Below are 18,313 nucleotides of genomic sequence, written 5' to 3'. Positions count from 1 at the left end.
CACCACCTCAACTTCCACATCTGCACCCTGCTCCTCCTCATGAATTTCTGGCAATTGTGTCTCATCATCGTCCACCTCTTGTGACACTTTCCCACCATCGCCTTCGTGTGACCGGGGCTGGTCAAAGCTTTGGGCAGCTCTACAAGAGATCTCATTTTTCCCCACTTCAAGTTGACCGGCAGATATTTCTGAATCTTGAAATGGAAAACTTAACAGCTCTTCAGAGTGTCCAAGTGTGGGATCAGTTGTCTCAGGGCACTCGGCATGGTGGGAGGAAGGAGGATCAGGGTGAGGAATATCCTGGCCACACTCACGGCTACTCAGACTTGACCGTGTGGAAGACAAGGTGGTGGTGGTGACTAAGTGACTGGAAGCATTATCCGCTATCCAATAGTGTTGAGCGATACCTTCCGATATTCGTAAATATTGGTATCGGATTGGATCGGCCGATATCCCAAAAATATCGGATATCGCTGATACCGATACCCGATACCAATGCAAGTCAATGGGACAAAAACATCGGAATTAAAATAAACCCTTTCTTTCCTTGTAGGTTAATTCTACATGAAGGAAAACAACTAAGAATAATGTAGAATGTATTGGGGAGGTGGAGGAGACATTAAAGGGAACCTGTCACCCCGAAAATCGCGGGTGAGGTAAGCCCACCGGCATCAGGGGCTTATCTGCAGCATTCTGTAATGCTGTAGATAAGCCCCCGATGTTACCTGAAAGAGGAGAAAAAGACATTATATTATACTCACCCAGGGGCGGTCCCGCTGCTGGTCCGGTCAGATGGGTGTCTCTGGTCCGCTGTGGCGCCTCCCATCTTCATTACAAGACGTCCTCTTCTGATCTTAAGCCACGGCTCCGGTGCAGGCGTACTTTGCTCTGCCCTGTTGAGGGCAGAGTAAAGTACTGTAGTGCGCAGGCGCCGGAAAAGTCAGAGAGACCCGGCGCCTGCGCACTACAGTACTTTACTCTGCCCTCAAAAGGGCACCACGAGGAGGAACGGACTCACCCCCATACACTGCTTAGTCTGCTTCTGCTTATAATTTAGATAATATCTTTTGCTCTGATTTTTAGTCTTATGCTTCTTGTTCTTCTGCTTCTCGGTCTTCAGTGTCGTCATCTTTGGGGTCTTGAACTTGGAAATGTAGCAGAAGGTACAAGAAGGCTGAGAAACTGCCGAGAACCAGCTGATGTTACTGGAACCCGGATGGCTACCCGAAGGTACAAGAGCCAATGGAACTACCGAGGACCAGCTGATGGTACTGGAACCCGGTTACTAAGCAGGAGGTACCCATGCCAGAAAGCACTATCAAGGACCGCCTGACGTTGGTGGAACTCGGATACCCAGAAGGAGGCACCTAACCCAAAGGCTCTGCCCAAAACCAGCTTACGGTACTGGAACCAGGATGGGGAGCAGAAGGTACAAGAGAAAAACGCATTGCCGAGAACCAGCTGATGGTACTGGAACCCGGATGGCTACCCGAAGGTAGAAGAGCCAATGGAACTACCGAGGACCAGCTGACAATACTGGAACCCAGTTACTAAGCAGGAGGTACCCGTGCCAGAAAGCACTACCAAGGACCGCCTGACGTTGGTGGAACTCGGATACCCAGAAGGAGGCACCTAACCCAAAGGCTCTGCCCAAAACCAGCTGACGGTACTGGAACCAGGATGGGGAGCAGAAGGTACAAGAGAAAAACGCATTGCCGAGAACCAGCTGATGGTACTGGAACCCGGATGGCTATCCGAAGGTAGAAGAGCCAATGGAACTACCGAGGACCAGCTGACAATACTGGAACTCAGTTACTAAGAAGGAGGTACCCGTGCCAGAAAGCACTACCAAGGACCGCCTGACGTTGGTGGAACTCGGATACCCAGAAGGAGGCACCTAACCCAAAGGCTCTGCCCGGAACCAGCTGACGGTACTGGAACCAGGATGGGGAGCAGAAGGTACAAGAGAAAAACGCATTGCCGAGAACCAGCTGATGGTACTGGAACCCGGATGGCTATCCGAAGGTAGAAGAGCCAATGGAACTACCGAGGACCAGCTGACAATACTGGAACCCAGTTACTAAGCAGGAGGTACCCGTGCCAGAAAGCACTACCAAGGACCGCCTGACATTGGTGGAACTTGGATACCCAGAAGGAGGCACCTAACCCAACGGCTCTGCCCGGAACCAGCTGATGGTACTGGAACCAGGGGGACCTATTCAAGATTGTCTTCCAAAGAACCAGCTAATGGGGCTGTAACTCAGATAGGCAGCAGAAGGTCCACAGGAAAAGAAAAAATTGCTAGGCCGCGAGCCGACCGTAGTTACCGAAAACCCACAGTCCTACAGGGGGAGCTTGTCCTATTGGCACTACGGAACCAGCCTTGATTGCCACTTCCCGCAGCCCACATAGGAAGCACCTAAACTGCAGGCACCATAGAGTCGGCTAAACCGACCGCAACACGACAGGACAACGCATTGGAGGCTAAGTGACCTTGACACTACCCGGAAACAGCTGGCGTGCTGGAACCAGGCTGGGCAGGAGGGAGTACCCGTGCCAAAGACACTGCCCAGAACAAGCTGACGGTACTGGAACCCGGATGCATTGCCTAAGGTACAAGAGCCAATGGAAGAACCGAGGACCAGCTGACGGTACTGGAACCCAGTTACTAAGCAGGAGGTACCCGTGCCAGAAAGCACTACCAAGAATCGCCTGACGTTGGTGGAACTCGGATACCCAGAAGGAGGCACCTAACCCAACGGCTCTGCCTGGAACCAGCTGACGGTACTGGAACCAGGTGACCTATTCAAGATTGTCTTCCAAAGAACCAGCTAATGGTGCTGGAACTCAGATAGGCAGCCGAAGGTCCACAGGAAAAGAAAAAACTGCTAGGCCATGAGCTGACCGTAGTTACCGAAAACCCACAGTCGTATAGGGGGAGCTAGTCCTATTGGCACTACAGAGCCAGCCTTGATTGCCACTTCCCGCAGCCCACATAGGAAGCACCTAAACTGCAGGCACTGTTATGTTTGCTAATGACAGGTGTTATGAAGGCAATCCAGAAACACAGTGTGCTTAGCGATCAGAGCGCACACAGTGATCTGACAAATACCCAAAAATACAAGAACGAGCTCTGAGACGTGGAAACTCTGTAGACTGCACACCTGATCCTATCCTAAACACAACTAAAAGCGGCTGTGGATTGCGCCTAACAACTACCTAGGCAACTCGGCACAGCCTAAGAAACTAGCTAGCCTGAAGATAGAAAAATAGGCCTGACTTGCCCCAGAGAAATTCCCCAAAGGAAAAGGCAGCCCCCCACATATAATGACTGTGAGTAAGATGAAAAGACAAAACGTAGGGATGAAATAGATTCAGCAAAGTGGGGCCCGATATTCTAGGACAGAGCGAGGACAGTAAAGCGAACTTTGCAGTCTACAAAAAACCCTAAAGCAAAACCACGCAAAGCGGCAAAAAAAACCCACCGTGCCGAACTAACGGCACGGCGGTACACCCTTTGCGTCTCAGAGCTTCCAGCAAAACAAAAGACAAGCTGGACAGAAAAAAAGCAACAAAAAAGCAAAAAGCACTTAGCTATACAGAGCAGCAGGTCACAGGAACAATCAGGAGAAGCTCAGATCCAACACTGAAACATTGACAAGGAGCAAGGATAGCAGCATCAGGCGGAGTTAAGTAATGAAGCAGTTAACGAGCTCACCAGAACACCTGAGGGAGGAAGCTCAGAAGCTGCAGTACCACTTGTGACCACAGGAGTAAATTCAGCCACAGAATTCACAACAGTACCCCCCCCCCTTGAGGAGGGGTCACCGAACCCTCACCAGAGCCCCCAGGCCGACCAGGATGAGCCGCATGAAAGGCACGAACAAGATCGGAAGCATGAACATCAGAGGCAAAAACCCAGGAATTATCTTCCTGAGCATAACCCTTCCATTTAACCAGATACTGGAGTTTCCGTCTAGAAACACGAGAATCCAAAATCTTCTCCACAATATACTCCAATTCCCCCTCCACCAAAACCGGGGCAGGAGGCTCAACAGATGGAACCATAGGTGCCACGTATCTCCGCAACAACGACCTATGGAATACATTATGTATGGAAAAGGAGTCTGGGAGGGTCAAACGAAAAGACACAGGATTGAGAACCTCAGAAATCCTATACGGACCAATAAAACGAGGTTTAAATTTAGGAGAGGAAACCTTCATAGGAATATGACGAGAAGATAACCAAACCAGATCCCCAACAAGAAGTCGGGGACCCACACGGCGTCTGCGATTAGCGAAAAGTTGAGCTTTCTCCTGGGACAAGATCAAATTGTCCACTACCTGAGTCCAGATCTGCTGCAACCTATCCACCACAGAATCCACACCAGGACAGTCCGAAGACTCAACCTGTCCTGAAGAGAAACGAGGATGGAACCCAGAATTGCAAAAAAATGGAGAAACCAAGGTAGCCGAGCTGGCCCGATTATTAAGGGCGAACTCAGCCAACGGCAAAAAGGACACCCAATCATCCTGGTCTGCAGAAACAAAACATCTCAGATATGTTTCCAAGGTCTGATTGGTTCGTTCGGTCTGGCCATTAGTCTGAGGATGGAAAGCCGAGGAAAAGGATAGGTCAATGCCCATCCTACCACAAAAGGCTCGCCAAAACCTTGAAACAAACTGGGAACCTCTGTCAGAAACAATATTCTCAGGAATGCCATGCAACCGAACCACATGCTGAAAGAACAAAGGTACCAAATCAGAGGAGGAAGGCAATTTAGCCAAGGGCACCAGATGGACCATTTTAGAAAAGCGATCACAGACCACCCAAATGACTGACATCTTTTGAGAAACGGGAAGGTCAGAAATGAAATCCATCGAAATATGTGTCCAAGGCCTCTTTGGGACCGGCAAGGGCAAAAGCAACCCACTGGCACGAGAACAGCAGGGCTTAGCCCTAGCACAAATCCCACAGGACTGCACAAAAGTACGTACATCCCGTGACAGAGATGGCCACCAGAAGGATCTAGCCACTAACTCTCTGGTACCAAAGATTCCAGGATGACCAGCCAACACCGAACAATGAAGTTCAGAGATAAGTTTATTAGTCCACCTATCAGGGACGAACAGTTTCTCTGCTGGACAACGATCAGGTTTATTCGCCTGAAATTTTTGCAGCACCCGCCGCAAATCAGGGGAGATGGCAGACACAATGACTCCTTCCTTGAGGATACCCGCTGGCTCAGATAAACCCGGAGAGTTGGGCACAAAACTCCTAGACAGAGCATCCGCCTTCACATTTTTAGAGCCCGGAAGGTACGAAATCACAAAGTCGAAGCGGGCAAAAAATAACGACCAACGAGCCTGTCTAGGATTCAAGCGCTTGGCAGACTCGAGATAAGTCAAGTTCTTATGATCAGTCAATACCACCACGCGATGCTTAGCTCCTTCAAGCCAATGACGCCACTCCTCGAATGCCCACTTCATGGCCAGCAACTCTCGATTGCCCACATCATAATTACGCTCAGCGGGCGAAAACTTCCTGGAAAAGAAAGCACATGGTTTCATCACTGAGCAATCAGAACCTCTCTGTGACAAAACCGCCCCTGCTCCAATCTCAGAAGCATCAACCTCGACCTGGAACGGAAGAGAAACATCTGGCTGACACAACACAGGGGCAGAACAAAAACGATGCTTCAACTCCTGAAAAGCTTCCACAGCAGCAGAAGACCAATTAACCAAATCAGCACCCTTCTTGGTCAAATCGGTCAATGGTTTGGCAATGCTAGAAAAATTACAGATGAAGCGACGATAAAAATTAGCAAAGCCCAGGAACCTTTGCAGTCTACAAAAAACCCTAAAGCAAAACCACGCAAAGGGGCAAAAAAAAACCACCGTGCCGAACTAACGGCACGGCGGTACACCCTTTGCGTCTCAGAGCTTCCAGCAAAACAAAAGACTAGCTGGACAGAAAAAAAGCAACAAAAAAGCAAAAAGCACTTAGCTATACAGAGCAGCAGGTCACAGGAACAATCAGGAGAAGCTCAGATCCAACACTGAAACATTGACAAGGAGCAAGGATAGCAGCATCAGGCGGAGTTAAGTAATGAAGCAGTTAACGAGCTCACCAGAACACCTGAGGGAGGAAGCTCAGAAGCTGCAGTACCACTTGTGACCACGGGAGTGAATTCAGCCACAGAATTCACAACAAGGCACCATAGAGTCAGCTTACCCGACCGCAACACGACAGGACAACGTATTGGAGGCAAAGTGACCTTCACACTACCCGGAAACAGCTGGTGTGCTGGAACCAGGCTGGGCAGGAGGGAGTATCTGTGCCAAAGACACTTCTGAGGAGCAACTGGCGGTGTTGGAGCCCAGGGATTACACGAGAAACAGAGTGTGAAGGCTGAGGCCTAATCGGAGCAAGTTGAAAGGGAAACTTTAACCCCCCAGGCATTTGCAACTGAAAGAGCCAGCTTGTGCAGCACTAACGCTGCACAAGGTAAAGGTGGCTCTTTTAATTATGCACCTTGCACACGGTGAAGTTAAGACTTCTAAAATGTGGCCCCTCATACCATGAAAGTCAAGGAGGCGGGACTTTCCTTCCAAATCGGTTGCGGCACGGCCGTCATTCATACCCCCTTGACGCTGTGCGCCGCTGTTATGTTATCCCTTGGCCATGCGCAGTTAGCGCTGCTCGTCTTCTGACATCATTTGCTGTCAACACGGCAGCAAGTGTTGACTGTGCAGACAGCACTTCCGCGCAGAAACTGGCGGTGTTGGAGCCCGGGGACAGCAGGAGGAGCAGACTGTAGGCCGAAGCCTGCACTCGAGGCAGTTTAATATCTGTTGTTGTGTCATCGTGACGGTCGCAGGACACATTGCCAGATACACAGCTGGGGATCAGCTGACGTTACTGAAACCCAATAACACGGCAGCAAGTGTTGACTGTGCAGACAGCACTTCCGGGAACTAACTGGCGGTTTTGGAGTCTGGGAACAGCAGGAGGAGCAGAGTGTAGGCCGAAGCCTGCACTCGAGGCAGTTTAATATCTGTTGTTGTGTCAGCATGACGGTCGCAGGACACATTGCCGGATACACAGCTGGGGATCAGCTGACATTACTGAAACCCAATAACACGGCAGCAAGTGTTGACTGTGCAGACAGCACTTCCGAGCAACAACTGGGGGTGTTGGAGCCCAGGGACAGCAGGAGGAGCAGACTTGAGTTATTGCCACACACACAGCAGGGGAGCAGCTGGCGTTACTGAACCCCAATAACAGAGGAGCAACTGTTGACTGTGCGTACAGCACTTCCGGGCAACAACTGGCAGTGTTGGAGTCCAGGGACAGCAGGAGGAGCCGACTTGAGTTATTGCCACACACACAGCAGTGGAGCAGCTGGCATTACTGAACCCCATTAACACAGGAGCGAGTGTTTTTCTCTGTGCGGACAGCGCTTCTGGGCAGCAACTGTTGCTGTTGGAGCCCAGGGACAGCAGGAGGAGCCGACTTGAGTAATTGCCGCACACACAGCAGAGAAGCAGCTGGCGTTACTGAACCGCAATAACAGAGGAGCAACTGTTGACTGTGCGGACAGCACTTCTGATCAACAACTGACGGTGTTGGAGCCCAGGGACAGCAGGAGGAGCAGATTTGAGTTATTGCCACACACACAGCAGGGGAGCAGCTGGCGTTACTGAACCCCACTAACATAGGAGTGTCACGATATTGTATGAAATATCATATAAGTTTAGTTTCTTTTGTTAGCCCAGGCTGTGGGCTAACCCCCCCCCCCCTTTTCTTTCACTCAGGCAAGAGCTTATCTTGTCAATGTATGTGGGGGAGTTTTATCGAAGAAAGGTATTTACGACTGGCATAGCTGCAGTGGAAAGTTGTGCTAGCTAAAACCGGTCTGATTTCCTTCTGTAAATGCAAGAGTCTTTGTTCTAATATTATAAGATTATGGGCCAATGACTTGGGCGAAGAGAATAATAAATACATATTGCTAACATTCATCGGTTGTTCTGTCAGCCACTCTAAACATGAGCTTCTAACTCCATCAGGTAAAAAGTAGGGATTTCATTGTAATTATGCATCACAAATAGGACATATTTGATCTCATTAGAATGCCAATGTTAATACGAGATGAATGCTGGGTTTGTTATGACTATGACATGTTCTGTAGCGGAAATACAGGCATTAGACAAACTTGTGTTAAATCTAGTTAAACTGAAGAGATAGGAGGATCTGGGAAAACCAGCCCTTTTTGTGAAGTCATCAGGATGAGCTATAAGTTTGCCAGGCACCCCAGCCTGCTGTCTGTCTGCTGGAGCCTATGTGAGTCTGACTTGAAGAGCTGTTCCTAACCAGAGTCCTAATGCACTGGGACAGATGGAAACTCCACTAGCCTGGTTGCCTGCAATGCTCTGAACACATGTAAGTGTTGATTTCTCATGTAATCCCTGTTTTTTTTTATAATTACCTTGTACATATTTTCAGTTGTCTCATATTGTAACATCTTTTATATGACTTTTTATAAACACTGCCTCAAATCTTTTATGGGGTATAATATTTAATATACTAGATTCGTTCTTCCTGTTCTAAAATGTACCCTAAGTCTTCTAAAGGGAATTGCACTACTGTTCTGGGTTAGCTTCGGACCCGTTTAATCGAAGCTGGTGGCAGCATATTTTTGTACTGGGTAGTTGGGAGTCATTGTAGCGACTGCGGCGTTGATAATTATTGTTCCTCCCTGAGTGGGAGTAGTTAAATCACCTCGCTGCAGCGTGCCCAGTAGCCAGTACATAGCAGGCAGCCTTTCTGGCGACTAATTACCCTAGGTGCAGTACCTAATCTGACCTGAGAGTAAGGGGGGGCGCCAGAGAGCTGCAAGTTTCAAGTGGAACTGTAAGCGGGATATACATAAATCCCTGCAGTTTTTGGTATATTGAAGAGCAGTGGTAGCCGTCTGTTGGCCTAAAGTCACCCCGATCTGTGACGTGGGGGTGACGGTCACGGTGTAAATCGTGACAAGGAGCGAGTGTTTTTCTCTGTGCGGACAGCACTTCCGGGCAACAAGTGGCGGTGTTGGAGCCCAGGGACAGCAGGAGGAGCAGAGTGTAGGCCAAAGCCTGCACTCGAGACAGTTTAATATCTGTTGTTGTGTCAGCGTGATGGTCGCAGGACACATTGCCAGATACACAGCTGGGGATCAGCTGACATTACAGGAACCCAATAACACGGCAGCAAGTGTTGACTGTGCAGACAGCACTTCCGGGCAGCAACTGGCGGTGTTGGAGCCCAGGGACAGCAGGAGGATCAGAGTGTAGGTCAAAGCCTGCACTCGAGGCAGTTTAATATCTGTTGTTGTGTCAGCGTGACGGTCGCAGGACACATTGCCGGATACACAGCTGGGGATCAGCTGACGCTACTGAAACCCAATAACACGGCAGCAAGTGTTGACTGTGCAGACAGCACTTCCGGGCAGCAACTGGCGGTGTTGGAGCCCAGGGAATAAGGCTATGTGCACACGTTGCGGTTTTTACCGCGGAATTGCAGCGATTTTGATGCTGCGGGTCCGCAGCAGTTTCCATTGCGTTTACAGTAACCTGTAAACCCTATGGAAACCGCAAACCGCTGTGCACATGCTGCGGGAAAAACCGCAGCAGAAACGCAGCGGTTTATAACCCGCAGCATGTCACTTCTTTGTGCAGAATCGCAGCGATTCTGCACCCATAGAAATGCATTGATCCAGTGGCGTAGGAAGGGGGTGCGGGGGGGGGCGGGCCGCCCCGGATGGCACAATGCGGGGAGCGGCCGGCGCTGCAGGAGGAGGAAAAAAAAAAAAAAAGACGTGGGCCCTTTAAATCTTCGGGCGGCGCCGTCCGCCGCCACGACCAGGCTCCCCTCCCCCCGGCCCCCGTTCTAATACTCACCTCTCCTGGTTCCTGCGGCAGCTGCAGCGTCTTCAGTGCCCTCTGACTCTGCGACGTCTCAGGGCAGGGGGTGCGATGACGTCATCACTGTGCGCGCCTCTCTGTCCGGAGCGTTGCAGAGCCGGAGAGACGCTGAGCACCGGACCTGCGCTAGGAACGGGAGAGGTGAGGATTTAACTTTTTTTTTTTTCTTTATGTCTGACTCTGTCTGGGGGCAATGCTGGACACACTGGGGCAATACTGGAGACCATGGGGCAGAATGCTGGACACACTGGGGCAATACTGGAGACCATGGGGCAGAATGCTGGACACACTGGGACAATACTGGAGACCATGGGGCAGAATGCTGGATACACTGGGACAATACAGGAGACCATGGGGCAGATTGCTGGACACACTGGGGCAATACTGGAGACCCTGGGGCAGATTTCTGGACACATTGAGGCAATGCTGGAGACCCTGCGGCAGATTTCTGGACACACTGGGGCAGATTTCTGGACATACTGGGGCAATGCTGGAGACCCTGGGGCAATGCTGGACGCTGGGGCAGATTGCTGGACACGCTGGGGCAATGCTGTGCACACTGGGGCAGATTGCTGTGCAAACTGGGGCAGATTGCTGTGCACACTGGGGCAGATTGCTGTGCACACTGGGGCAGATTGCTGGACACACTGGGGGCAATGCTGGACACACTGGGGCAATGCTGGAGACCCTGGGGCAGATTTCTGGACACACTGGGGCAATGCTGGACACTGGGGCAGATTGCTGGACACACTGGGGCAATGCTGGACACTGGGGCAGATTGCTGGATACACTGGGGCAATGCTGGACACTGGGGCAGATTGCTTGACACACTGGGGGCAATGCTGGACACACTTGGGCAATGCTGGACTCACTGGGGCAATGCTGGAGACCGTTGGGCAGATTGCTGGACACACTGGGGCAATGCTGGACACTGGGGCAGATTGCTGGACACACTGTGGGCAATGCTGGACAATTGGACATACTGGGGCAGATTGCTGGACACACTGGGGGTAATATGCTGGACACACTGGTGGCAATGCTGGACACACTGGGGCAATGCTGGACACTGGGGCAGATTGCTGGACACACTGGGGGCAGTGCTGGACGTACTGGGGCAGATTGCTGGACACACTGAAGGTAATATGCTGGACACACTGGGGCAGATTGCAGGACAACCTGGGGGTAATATGCTGGACATACTGGGGGCAGGACTGGAGGCAAGGGCAGAATGTAGATACGGGGCATGATTGGAGACACGGAGCAGAATGAAAGACATGAGGCAGGATTGGATCATGGGGCCGGATGGATACAATGGAGACTGATGGGGCAGGATGGGGAGATCATATGGGGTAGAATGGATACTCATGAGGGCAGGATGCGAGAACATATGGCTGGAGCCAGGAATGAGATAAACGGGGCCAGGGTGGGGAATATTATTACCATAGGGGCTAATTAAGGGATATTATTACTGCAGTGATGTGTTTATTTTATATTTTGAGTATACTGTTTTAAATGGGGGGGTGGTCCTGTTACTGTGCAGAGTGACACTATATCGCCTTTTTTTCTTCATGTGGTGTAATGTAGAAGTTGTGAAAAATTAAGTAATGTGTTCTGCAAGCGGAGCTCGAGATAACTGTGTTTTTTCCTGCAGAAACGAGTCCTGGCTGGAAGAAATTATGGCGGTCTGTGCTGGATGAAAGATGAAGGACTTCACCTAGAGACGTCACTGGTGAGTCAGTGTTACCTATACACTGACACTATACACTGTATACTATATACAGCGGTCCTGTGTACAATGTCACCAGTGATCACTATATTACCTATACATTATATACAGAGCTCCTGTGTATAATACCACCAGTGATCTCTGTATTACCTCTACACAGACACTGCATACTAAGTACAGATCTCCTGTGAATACTGGCACTTATGGTGATAGTATTGTGTTTTTTTTTTTTTATTACTGATCAGTATTGTAGTATTCAGTCACTATGTGGTGGTAATATGTGGTCTGGAAATGGTGTTGTGGTATTTGTCCCTTGTATGTGCTATTTGGTCACCAAGTGGTGGTAATATGTGATCTGTTCATGGTGTGGCGGTATTTGTCCCTTGTATGTAGTATTATTCGGTCACTATGTGGTCTGGTCATGGTGTGGTGGTGTTTCTTCCTGTATGTGATATTATTGGTCTTGGTATAGTGGATTGTGTTGTGTATGGCGGTCATTTGTTCGATCTGATATTAATTAGGAGAAGATTCTTTATTTCCATTAGTTTTAATGCTTTGTACACAGGTGCGGAGATGCACTTACAGGGGGTTTCCTGTGGAAAAAAGTAATCACCTCTCCACAGGATAAGTGATAACGTATTGATTGGTGGGGGTCTGACTGCTTGGACCCATTCAGCAAAATGTGGAACTTTTTATCCCCATTAGACTGGAGTGGCATGTCCGACTAGATCACTGATCCATTCATTCCCTCAGTGGCTGCACTTATTTTTTTCTGGAAGCCCCAAAGAGAATGAATGGAGCTGCGGTCAGAAATCCCACCTGCCGCTGCATTTTAAAATAGTGATAAAAGTGTCCTGTCAGGGATAAAACTTCCCCATTCTTCCGATCGGTGCAGGTTCTAATGGTCGGATCTAAGCGATCACCTATCCTGTGAAGCCCATGGATCAGTGATAACTTGTTTTAACCAAGAACCCCATTAATGTAAACTACCGTAATTATACATCCCAGTTATTGGGGTACACGGTAGACGTGCAGCAGCCGCCGGTGTATTACAGCCGATGCTTCACTATAATAACAGATATTTGCATATAGCTGTAGGGTGGGCCCCTAGAGTCCATTCCTCTGAAGGGCCCCAGACACCCCAGTCCGACCCTGGCTGCAGCTGTTTAACGCTATTGACGTGCGGGCCGGGGGGGGGCGCCAAACTCGGGAACAGCCCCGGGCGGCAAAAGTTCTAGCTACGCCTCTGCATTGATCCGCTTACTTCCCGCATGGGGCTGTGCATACCATGCGGGAAGTAAGCGGATAATGTGCGGGTTATACCCGGGGTGGAGGAGAGGAGACTCTCCTCCAGGCCCCGGAAACCATATTTGTGGTAAAAAAAAAAGAATTAAAATAAAAAATCATGTTATACTCACCTCTGAAGTCTCAGCGCTGCACGCGGCCGTCCGGTCTCAGGTTTGCTATGCGACCAGGACCTTCGGTGACGTTGCGGTCACATGATCGTGACGTCACGAAGGTCCTTCTCGCACAGCATCTTTGGAACCGGACCGCCGCCTGCAGCGCCGAGGAGATCGGGACGTCAGAGGGTGAGTATATCATTATTTTTTTATTTTACATTACTACTGATGCTGCATATTGCTGCATATGCAGCATCAATAGTAGGGGTAAAATCCCGCAGCGGAACCCGCAGGACAAACCGCGATAAATCTGCAGGGATAACCGCAGCGGGTTTGCCCTGCAAATTTATCAAATCCGCTGCGGGAAAACCCGCAGGGACCCGACGCAACGTGTGAACATGGCCTAAAGGAGAAACAAAGTGTAGGCTGAGGCCTAATTAGAGCGAGTTGAAAGGGAACATTTAACCCCCCCCCAGGCATTTGTAACTGAAAGAGCCACCTTGAGCAGCACTAATGCTGCACAAGGAAAAGGTCGCTCTTTTAGATATGCTCCTTGCACACGCTGAACTAAACACTTATAAAATGTGTCCCCTGATACCGTGAGACCGTCCCGCAGGTGGGTCTTTCCTTCATAATGAGACGCAGCACAGCCGGCATTCATACCCCTTTGGCACCGTGCGCCGCCTCAGCGTTGTTTGAATCTGTCCCGGAGCCCGCGCTGCTATGTGAAACCTTGGCCATTGTCAGTTAGCTCTGCCTGTCTTCTGACATCATTTGGTGTGAGGCTGACTGCGCCTGTGTGGCCGTGCTGCCCGAGATCCCACCTCGCAGTGTCTTCTGATTTATTCCCACTGCGGGGCAGGGATTCATGGGCATGTGCAGTGCATATCTTCACCTCTCACTCATCTCCATCCACCCTCTTCAGACTGTGCGGCCTCACGGCCGTGGTGTGTGATTAGGGATCAGCTGACGCCGCACAGTCGGAAGAAGGCAGAGGGAGATGAGTGAGAGGCGAAGATATGCACTGCACATGCCCATGAATCACAGCCCCGCAGGGTGAATAAATCGGTAGACACTGCGGGGCGGTGTCATGATCCCAATGGCAGGGGATCACAAAAGGACAAGCACACAAAAAACAGAACAAGCTCTAGGGTGATGGAAACTGAGCTGACCGCGATCCTGAACCTAATTCACAACACTAGCAGTAGCCGGGAAACGTGCCTACGATGATTCTAGACGTCTCGCGCCAGCCGAAGGACTAGCTTCCCCTATTAGAAGAAACAAAGACCTCTCTTGCCTCCAGAGAAACACCCCACAGAAATAGCAGCCCCCCACATGTAATGACGGTGAAATGAGAGGAAAGCACATACGTAGTAATGAAAACAGATTCAGCAAAATGAGGCCCGCTAAAACTAGATAGCAGAGGATACAAAAGTGAACTGCGCGGTCAGCGAAAAACCCTACAAAAAACCATCCTGAAATTACCTGAACTCATGTGCCAACTCATGGAACATGAGGAGTAATATCAGCCCACTAGAGCAACCAGCAACAAGGAATCACATAACTGCAAGCTGGACTAAAACAAAAATAAAGCAAAACGTGGAACAGGAAAATCAAAAACTTAGCTTGTCCTGAAGATTACTGAAGCGGAAAGCAGAGGTAACAAGACACATTGATTACATTGATCGCCGGCGAGGAAATGACAAGAAAGCCAGGTTAAATAGGAAACTCCAATATCCTGATAGAACAGGTGGACACCAGAGACCGCAGAGAACACAAGTCACCCAGTACCATCTGTAACCATCAGAGGGAGCCCAAAAACAGAATCCACAACAGGGCGGGTTCTCGGGCAGAGCGGCCGCACAGGCGCAGTCAGGCTGACATCAAATGATGTCAGAATACAGGCAGCACCAACTGACAATGTCCAAGGCTTAACATAACAGAGCGGGCTCCGGGACAGATTGAAACAACGCTGAGGAGGCGGCGCCTGGCGCCAAGGGGGTATGAATGCCGGCTTTGCTGCATCTCATTGCGAAGGAAAGTCCCACCTCCGGGACAGTTTCACGGTGTCAGGGGACACATATTTTTAAAGTGTTAAGTTCAGCGTGTGCAAGGAGCATAAGTAAAAGAGCCACCTTTTCCTGGTGCAGCATTTGTGCTTCACAAGGTGGCTCTTTCAGTTTCAAATGCCTGGGGAAGGGGGAAGGTTCCCTTTAATTTCTGTAGTAGTGTGAGTGTGGAGGGAGCAGGAGCAATTGCCGGATACATAGCAGGGGATCAGCTGACGTTACTGAAACCCAAGAACACTGGGTCATACGTTGACTGTGCAGACGGCACTTCTGAGCAGCAACTGGTGGTGTTGGAGCCCAGGGATTACAGTTCAGGTGGTAGAAACATGAACACAACAGGAGACCTGGATACTGTTGCCAACCAATTATTTAATCTGGAAAAGGAGTGGAAAATTCCTGTGAGATCCAGGCCTTGTTCATTTTCTGAAAAGTAAGCCGGTCAACATTATTGGAGGATAGTCGCATGCGACGGTCTGTTAGTACACCACCTGTGGCACTAAAGACGCATTCCGATAATACACTAGCAGCAGGGCAAGCCAGCACCTCCAATGCATACTGGCTAAGCTCTGGCCATGTATCCAGCTTAGAGACCCAAAACTTGAAGGGGGAAGAGCCGTCTGGGAGTACACTGAGAGGGCAAGACATATAGTCTGTCACCATCTGATGGAAACGTTGCCTCCTGCTGACGGGAGCCGTCAGTGATGGTGTAGACATTTGTGGTGGGCACACAAAACTTTGCCACAGTTGGGCCATACTGGACTTGCCTTGTGCTGAGGCACTGCTTCTGCTCCCTGTTTATGCTGAGCTTCCTCCACTGCCTCGACGCACTGAGCTGCTTTGTAAAGCACTAGCAGCACTGCTCTCAGTTGGACTAGAGAAGATGATGGAATGTGTTGTGAATTCCGCTCTTGGGCTCCCTCTGGTGGTTGTAAGTGGCACTTTTGTGAGTTCTGCTCTTGGGCTCCCTCCGGTGGTTTTAAGTGGAATGGCTGCTCCTTGGATTTAGTAGTCTGCAGCTGCTTCCACTAATTGTCTTTCTGCTCGGCTTTTATTCCTGGCTCTTCTCTTCAGCCAGTGCCACTTGTCAATGTTTCCTGGCTGGATTCACATCTCTGCTTGGATTTTTCTGGTTTCCTGACCAGTTCAGCAAAGATAAGTCCTGGCTTTGCTCATTTCAGTCCACATGTTGTGGACTTATTGTTCTGTGCATTCTATATTTTGTCCAGCTTGTTAGTTTGGATTATTTCTGTTAGCTGGAAGCTCTGGGAAGCAGATTTACCCTCCACACCTTTAGTCAGGTGTGGAGATTTTTGTAAACTCTGTGTGGATTGTTTTGTAGTTTTTATACTGACCGCACAGTATCCTTTCCTGTCCTATCTATCTAGCTAGACTGGCCTCCTATGCTAAAATCTGATTTCATTTCTGCGTATGTTATTTTCCCCTCCTCTCACCGTCAATATTTGTGGGGGGCTATCTTTCCTTTGGGGATTTTCTCTGAGGCAAGATAGGTTTCCTGTTTCCATCGTTAGGGGAAGTTAGATCTTAGGCTGTGCCGAGGAGTCTAGGGAGCGTCAGGCACCCCCCACGGCTATTTCTAGTTGAGCTGCTAGGTTCAGGGTTTGCGGTCAGTACAGATACCACCTCCTTCAGAGCTTGTCCCATGTTGTTCCTAAACCACCAGATCATAACAGTACAAGTGGCCAAAAATGAATTAAACGCATCTCAAAAGAAGGAAAAGAAAGTTCTGCACCATTTTTTTTTCTGTGCTCTGTATTGTCCCCTTTTTCCTCTTGATCTCTGGATGGTTCAGGATTTATACTCTGGCATGGATGTTCAGGGTTTGTTTTCTCGTGTGGATCAACTTGCTGCAAGAGTACAGAGTATCCAAGATTATGTTGTCCAGACTCCGGCTTTAGAGCCTAGAATTCCTACTCCTGATTTGTTTTTTGGGGACAGATCCAAGTTTTTGAACTTTAAAAATAACTGCAAATTGTTTTTTGCTTTGAAACCCCGTTCTTCTGGTGATCCTATACAGCAAGTAAAGATCATCATATCCTTGCTGCGTGGTGACCCTCAAGACTGGGCTTTTTCTCTTGAATCAGGGGAACCGGCATTATTGAATGTAGACGCATTTTTTTCAAGCGCTCGGATTATTGTATGACGAACCTAATTCTGTGGATCATGCAGAAAAAACCCTGTTGGCCCTGTGTCAAGGTCAGGAAGCGGCAGAATTATACTGCCAGAAATTTAGAAAATGGTATGTGCTCACTAAATGGAATGAGGAGGCTCTGGCTGCAATTTTCAGAAAAGGTCTTTCTGAAGCCCTTAAAGATATTATGGTGGGCTTCCCTACGCCTGCCGGTTTGAGCGAATCTATGTTTCTAGCCATTCAGATTGATCGGCGTCTGCGCGAGCGCAAAGCTGTGCACCATATGGCAGTGTCCTCTGAGCAGAGTCCTGAGCCTATGCAGTGTGATAGGATTTTGACTAGAATGGAACGGCAGGAATTCAGACGTCAGAATAGGCTGTGTTTTTACTGTGGTGATTCAGCTCATGTGATCTCTGATTGCCCTAAGCGTACTAAGAGAGTCGCTAGGTCTGTTACCATTAGTACTATACAGCCTAAATTTCTCTTATCTGTGACCCTGATTTGCTCATTGTCGTCCTTTTCTGTCATGGCATTTGTGGATTCAGGCGCTGCCCTGAACTTAATGGACTTAGAATTCGCCAGGCGCTGTGGCTTTTCCTTGCAGCCTTTGCAGAGCCCTATTCCTTTGAGGGGTATCGATGCTACACCATTGGCCAAGGATAAACCTCAGTACTGGACGCAGATGACTATGTACATGGCTCCAGCACATCAGGAAGATTGCCGTTTTCTGGTGTTGCATAACCTGCATGATGTTGTTGTACTGGGTTTTCCATGGTTACAGGAACATAATCCGGTGCTGGATTGGAAAACTATGTCTGTGACTAGTTGGGGTTGTCAAGGGGTACATAGTGACATTCCTTTGATGTCAATTTCCTCTTCCCCCTCTTCTGAGGTCCCTGAGTTTTTGTCGGATTTCCAGGATGTATTTGATGAGCCCAAGTCCAGTTCCCTTCCACCGCACAGGGACTGTGATTGTGCTATTAACTTGATTCCTGGCTGCAAG

This window comes from Ranitomeya imitator, chromosome 8 (assembly GCF_032444005.1).
Source record: "Ranitomeya imitator isolate aRanImi1 chromosome 8, aRanImi1.pri, whole genome shotgun sequence".
NCBI classification, from domain to species: Eukaryota; Metazoa; Chordata; class Amphibia; order Anura; family Dendrobatidae; genus Ranitomeya; species Ranitomeya imitator.
Note: the sequence above shows the minus strand (reverse complement) of the source record.